Below are 8061 nucleotides of genomic sequence, written 5' to 3'. Positions count from 1 at the left end.
TGTCGGTTTCTTTTGAGGGAATACACTTTGTCTTTTTTGCCCGCTTTTTAGGTAGTCCAATTGAATTGTTTGTATCATTGATCGCTCCTGTCAAAGTGTGAATGATCACATCAGGGAATGTATATATGTAAGGTGTTACATAAAGACTTTGATCGCATATATGATCACTATGGCAAGCCGTTGTTGAATTTATTCCCCATTTATTGATATTAATAAATATCGAATAACATGTTAATAAATGTTTATGAACATGTGCATAAATGATTTATTGATATCAATAAATAGATGAATTAGTAACATGTTGATGAATTATTTATTGATATCAATGAAATGAATGAATAACTAACATGTTAATAAATATAAGTTCGCATGTTATCAAATGTTATTCCATATTATGCATGCTGGGCAATATCCAATAAAATAAGCGATTACAAACACTTTTCTGACCACGATTAAACCACCTATTGTGACATCCTCTTTATCAACACGTTAATAATTCATCTATTTATTGATATCAATAAATGATTTAATAACATGTTGATAAATATTTATTAAAGTGGTGATAAATCATTTATTGATATCAATATTTACTTATTAACGTGTGAATAAATATGTTATATTTATAGATCAATAAATGATTTATTGGTATTAATAAATAGGTAATAAATTCAATAACGGTTTGCCAAAGATCACATATAGGAGCCATATATTATTCGTACTTACAGATCCACTTCTGAGCGCTGTTTTCCCACGGAGTTCTTACTTTTGTTAAAATTTGGTACAGCGGTGCATCTGGAGCTAAAAAAACACCCCTATTCATATATTTGTCTGCAAGAAAGTCAATCCCATTCATATATTTTTCAGCAAGAAATAAACCCATTCATATATTCTACGACTGTTTACCTACCATCTTTTTGAATTTACAGAACATAAATAAAAACAAAAGTCTCATGGACAGCAGGTTGCAGAAAGGGCACATATTGCTAATCCCATATATCTGTAATTTACCAATTCTTCTCCTTAACTCCAGCAGACACTAATTGAAGGTTAATTGGTGAAAATTGGAAAGTTTGTTTTAGCAATAAATTATACTTTTAAATTCCAATCACATATATTTCAACTGTAGAAAACACAGAACCATTCCAGCGGCACGTCATATATAGGAAGTGATCCCAATATGGTCTTCTGCCACTTTGCTTAGGTCTAAATATTCATTACTTCGTCATAAACGTTGTATCCGGTTATGAGATTGAATTCATAATTATATAAAGTGTCTTGATTAATCCATAATTTATTGTCTGGATTCAAATGTTATTGTAGATAAAAAAGAAAGGATATGGTGAAACGTAACTAATGCACAAGCGCATAACCTAAATACAAAATAGTTAATACTTTCAGAGATCACCAAAAGTCTCCAACAAGTGTAAACACACTCAGAGGTATTAAAGTAAGCCCTGAAAGGCCTCGACGACAATATTTCTGTACGCATAGAACTAAATTTTCATTGTTTTCAATCCACTGTGAAGTCAGCCTCATATCTTGACCTACACTTAGAAATCGATGATAAAGGAAAACTATTGACCACACTTTACGACAAACGTGATGACTTTTCATTCAGAATTGTCAACTTTCCTTTCAACTGTGGCACCATCCCTTCGGCTCCTGTGTATGGAGTGTTCATATCACAACTCATACGTTATGGCAGAGCTTGCCGAAACTACGCAGACTTTTTGTATCGCGCTAGAACTCTAACAAATAAGCTTCTGGAACAGGGTTATGTTGCTACAAGATCGAAGTCATCACTACAGAAGTTTTATGGTCGTCATCATGAACTCGTGGATCGTTATGGTGTATCCATCAGCACCATGAAAACTGATTTATTCGACGGGTCATAGTTTTTCTTTCCCCGTTTGTCTACCCGGACTTGACTTTTTATGAGCAACTCGGCGGGTGTTTCTAGAAAAGCAGAGGAAGCTTACCCTACCGGTGCACCTGGTCCATGCTCCCAGTTTTTAGAGAATTTAATGACAGTTGGTATGTATGTTTCCTAGGGTATCCTGCACCAATTGACAGTTTCGATTTTGGATCTGTAAAAAAAAACATGGCTGCTTTTGCTAAAAAGAGAACATAGGGTCAGACAGCAGTTTTTTGCATATATCTCCAAAACTGTTAAGTCTAATCGAATTCTGAAAAGGTAAAAGAGTTCAGCATGATAAGATCATTTCGTGGTTAAATTTTGGTAAATTATATTACCTGTCAGACTAAATTCCCTTTTTGGATGTGTTTTGCTGTTTTTGATATTATTACCGGGTATTTTCCCAAATTTCCTCCCCAGGAACTGCCGTACAGAATTCAATGAAAGTTAGGTATGATTGTTTCTTAGGATATCCTGCACAAAATGACCATTTGTATTTTTTGTTGTTTTTCACAACTTTGAAAATCTTCTCTGAAACCAATTGCAACAAATTTCAATGAAAGTTGGCATGAATTGTTTGTCAAGAGTATTATTTTAAATATTAAATAGGTCAAAAAACATGGCTGTCATTACTAAAAATAGAACATAGGAGTTTGCTATTTTTTCCTCAACTATAGAAGAATAATGAAGATGGAAGCTATTCAAAAGATAAATATGATATTCTGAGTTGACCGGCAGTCTTGAAATTACTTTTTAGGCGGCCATTTTGCGACCAATATTCACCAGTTGCCCTGATTCCAATGATTTTTGGTGCATTTAGGAAATATTGTGTTCTGTGTTGTATAGTAATGAAGAAAGTTTGTTCTGGATGGCCATTTTCCTGATAATATTATCTTGCTTTGATTTCAACGATATTTGGTTTGTGTAGTAAACGTGATCTCCTGAATTGAATGGTAATGATGAAAATATTTTATAACCATGGTTTAACTTCATTTTATGTTCCTTTTTAGCAAATGTATGCTAGGCTAATGCCCTTTCAGATCCAGTTGTATATCAGGACATAGGGGAACCTTGCCCAATTTTTTTCTGGAGGTTCTAAAACACTTTGAATGCATTTCAAACATTTTACAGTGACTTAGCTACTCAGTTGAACTTACAGCATTCATCAATATATGCTCTTTTTCAGCAATGTTTTGTCAAACATGGTAACAACGCGTGATATTTTACTTACTTAAGTATTAGATAATAGGGCATGATTTGCCAGGTTAGCGATTCAGGCCCTTTCTGAGCCTTTATTGTTTTTTCTTATGGTCTGTCCTGGCTTTTTATTTTATATTCTAACACCCCCACCTCCCCCCTGATAAAAACCAAATGGTAGTTCCCTTACTGTATAACATTTCAGGAATGTCCTGGTTTCATGTAAGTGCATAGCAAGGCCAGGCTTACTTCTCAATAATTCTTATAATGCCCAAGCACTAAGAGATTTATTCTTTGATAAAATATTGCTAGCACAGAAAGTACCAGTTAAATATTTTTACTGAGGTAATGTCATTTAATTAGATGTACTATATCATGATGATATTCAGATGTAAGTGTTGATTTTCTGTTAAAGAGTTGTAAGAGTAGTCTCAACTCAAGTCTTGCCAAGTTCAGTTGTCAGGAATAAGGTTGTATATATTATGTAACCGGAAGATATAATTAGTTTTCAATAATGTAAGAAAAACAGCATCTCACCATGTTAAGATAGAAACAAGAATCTTAATTGTCTTTACATGTGTAACATGCTGTGTAGAGAAAAAGTAGGAAAGTTTATGTGACGACAAGAGTATATCAAGAAAATATTTCACCTCCAAAATACAGAAGCACAATGCTGCTACTTCACTACAATAATAATGAAGAATCATTATACTTCTCCAATGGCCAGTGGCCTTCAGTCATCAAAATTCCCACTTAAATATATGTGTCGATCAAGGACTCTAATAAAGTAGCTAAAAATACACATGATGCAGAAATTTCCCATATAGGTTCATTTTATCGATGTACTTTGTATTGCATTGTGCCATCTTTAAATTTTTATTTATAAGCATTGGGCATTAACTAAGGGGAAGAGCTTTACTAACCCTGTAAGGAACAGTAGACAGTTTTTAGCTCACCTGGCTGTAGGCCACGTGAGCTATTGCCATCACTTGGCATCCGTCATCGTTGTTAACAATTTCTTCTCTGAAACTACTGCATAGATTTGCACGAAACTTACAATGACTGTTCCTTAGATTATCCTGCATAAAATGACCGTTTGGATTTTTGATCGGTTGAAAACATGGCCGCTGTTACTAAAAATAGAACATAGGGTTTGACAGCAGATTTTTGCATATATCTCCAAAACCGTTAGGTTTAGCCAAATTCTGACAAATTTAAAGTATTTAGCTTGACGAGGTCTATCTGTGGTCAAATTTTGGTGAAAATTTGTTGACCCATGTTGGAGTTAATGCCTTTTTGGGCGTTTTTTGATGTGTTTGATGTTATTACTTTAAAAAATCTTCTCCTAAGAAAATACTATACAGAATTCAATGAACGTTAGTATTTTTGTTTTAGGGTATCCTTAACAAAATGACTGTGTGGATTTTTGATCGGTAAAAAAAGTGGCCGCCATTACTAAAATGGAACATAGGGGTCAGATAGATTTTTGCATACATCTCCAAAACCGTTAGGTTTAGCCAAATTCTAGGTAAAAGTATTCAGCATGATGATATCTATCTCTGGTCTAATTTTGGTGAAAATCTGTTGACCCATGTTGGAGTTATTGTCCTTTTTGGACGTTTTTTGCTGTTTTTGATGTTATTACTTTAAAAAATCTCCTAAGAAACTACTGTACAGAATTCAATGACAGTTGGTATTTTTGGTTTTTTTTATTGCTGCGATTTTTGAAGGGTTAAAAAACATGGCCGCCGTTACTAAAAATAGAACATGGGGTCGTTCATTAGTTTTTGCACATATCTCCAAAACCGTTAGGTTTTGCCAATATCTTTTAATTGCTCAAATGTCCATATTATAAGGCCTGCAAAAGTCCTCAGGGATCAAAGTTGTTAGACAACTCTATGTAATGGTTATTACCCTTGAGAGGTGAAAAAAAGACTTTTTTTTTTTACAGTTTCAGCCTATATCTTGAAAATATAATAAATAGAATGAAACTTTTTATTGATGATATTAAAAATTTAACAAGATGAGCGATTCAGGCTCCTGGGATCCTCTTGTTTTGTTTCCATATCTAATATAATCTACTGGTAGTTTTCAGTTGGGTTGGATAAAATAAAGAGGGAATGTACATTTATAGGAGGTAAACTGATAAGTATGAGTATCCCTGAAAGCCATTGTATACAGTTAATTTTATAATACTATTACATGATGACTTCTATATTGGCCATATTATTGGTTCCAGGTATGCTGTATTGGCCTGAAGCGCAGCCACAGGCCATGTAATATAGCTGGCCAAGGCCATTAACAAGGTCATTACAGAAATCATCAAGCAAATATAACAAAGAAATGAAAGATGCTTTGATCGAGGATTTTTGCAGAAATAGAAAAAAACTGAAGCTTGGACTATATGCCACAATTATTACAAGTTTTCTAATGATATTTCTGTTGTTTACAAAGAAATAAATGTATCAGGTTCATATTCATTGTGATCTTTTTTTTGTAGTCCCAAGGAAAGAAATGATTACGAGGAAGAGTGCTATCCAATTCAGAGGGTTTAGTTTCAGCAGTATCTTTTTGTTCATTCTTGGATTGTCACAGTTCTGATGCCACAATGTGTTTTATGAACTGTGTTTTTTTTCTCCATTTTCCAGCATAGAGGCATCCATTACTGCTACTGGTAATATACAGAATCTTGTCCAATCAGTTGCATCATTAACATTTACATGTTCAAATGTGAGTTAAGACCATACCCTTATCATGGTAAATATTGTACAATCAATCTTACTAGGTATCTTGCTCATCAATTTCTTTGTAAACAATGATAATTTTTCTAATTACCTGTAAAAGATTACTGTGTAAAAGACGACTAAATAGTACTCAGAACCCTGGCATGTGGCTAGGGTGCTCTGCCCATAGTGCAACTGGGTTGTGTGCCCCAGGTGGTGGAATGGGGTACCCCTGGTATGCTACATGCTGGGGTCATCAGGCCATAATATGGAAAACCTGACCACAAATCATAGTGGTCCACCATGATGGGAAAGACGCCACATTCCTTGCACGTTTAAGAACCCTGCTGTGGTATTACATAGGAGTAGAAATCTTAGTGATATGCTGCAGGAGGCTAAATTGCCGGACCCTACCCCCTCTCCCTATTTCCAGTGGCAATAAAAATCTGTCCACCCTATTATCCTTGTGTCCCATCCCATTTTTCATTTCATAATCATTTCATGTTCATTTAATCATCCATTTCATGTTCATCGCCCGGATATTGTTGAAATATTGCTGCTTAGGCATTTAATACCAACAATCAATCCATCGATTATTGTGATATGTTTTTCTTTATACCATTCATGTTTCAAACATCCTGTATTGAATGGATCAAAACTAGGCCAATTTCAAGGAAAAACATGGCCTTCATTACTAAAAATAGAACATAGAGGTCAAAATACAGTTTTGCAAATTACTCAAAAACCATTGAATATAGCAAAATTCTGACAAGGTATTATTGTTCACTATCAGAAAACAAGCCTGTGCTGAATTTTTCAAAATGAATTGCCGCCTGATGTAGGAGATATGGCCCTTGAGACTGATTTTTTTTTCGTTTTTCACACGTACAATTTTGAAAATCATCTTCTCTGAAACCATTTGACAAAATTTAATGAAAGTTGACATAATTATTCCTTAGGTATCCTGCACAAACTGATTGTTTAAAATTTTTTCATCAGTTGAAAAACATGGCCTACGTTACTAAAAATAGAACATAGGGTCAAAATACAAAAAATTCTATTTTTTCCTAAACTATTGAAGAATAATGGAGATGAAAGCTACTCATAAGATAAACATATTAATCTGAGTTGACTGGCATTATTGAAATTTTTTAAAGATTTTGTGGCCATTTTCACTAGTTGCTTGGATTTCATTGATTTTTGGGTTTTTGTAGGAAACATGGTATTCTAAGTTGAATGATGACGACGAAAATTTGTTCTGGATGGTCACTGGCTGAAGGCCATGTGAGCTATTGCCATCACTTGGCGTCCGTCGTCGTCGTCCTTCGTCATTAACAATTTTTCAAAACTCTTCTCTAATACTACTTGACCAATTGGAATTAAACTATTCTTTTTCATTTATCTCAAAAACCGTTAAATTTAGCTAATTCTGACATGATGAGATCTATTTGCGGTCAAATTTTCATTTTGATATGTTAAGCCATATTGGAGTGATTGCCCTTTTTCAACGTTTTTGCTATTTTTAATGTTATTTCGTTCAAAAATGTTCTCTTCTGACACTACTTTACCAATTGAAACCAAACTTGGTACGAATATTCCTAGGGGTATCCTGCATAGAAGTGCCATGAGGATTTTTGATCCGTCGAAAAAAATGGCCACAGTTACTAAAAATAGAACATAAGGGTCAGACAGTAGTTTTTCTCATATATCTCCAAAACCATTAGGTTTAGCCAAATTCTTTCAATAGCTGAAATAATCCTTATTATTAGGACTACTCCTTGTAAGAGTTATTGCCCTTTAAAGGGGAAAAATGAGGTTTTTTTAACAGATTTCAGCCAACATCTTGAAAACTATGATAGATAGAAACTTGCAATTGCTGAAATGATCCTTATGATAAGTCCTACTAAGTCTTCTTGAGTCAGAATAGTTTGACAACTTCTTGTTAATTTATTGACCTTGAAAGACAAAATTCAACCAGATGAGTGATTCAGGCTCCTAGGAGCCTTTCGTTTTGTCATGCTACCAGGTATACATTTGATATTTAGTACATTGCTTTACTTAGAAAATCACTTTATCATGGCAAGTTACAGATCAAGTTTGGATTTTGTTCAGATCCGTTGATTTTTTGTGAGTTATTTTTTTGTTGATTTTTTGTTGGTTTTTTGAAACTTTTAAACCAGTAGAGATATCATTTGAACATCAATTTAAAGGTACCATATCATTCAA

The sequence above is a fragment of the Perna viridis genome, chromosome 2, assembly GCF_037379345.1.
Source record: "Perna viridis isolate PV_CMFRI_1.1 ecotype Kerala chromosome 2, ASM3737934v1, whole genome shotgun sequence".
Lineage (NCBI taxonomy): Eukaryota > Metazoa > Mollusca > Bivalvia > Mytilida > Mytilidae > Perna > Perna viridis.
This window is presented reverse-complemented; position numbering follows the sequence as displayed.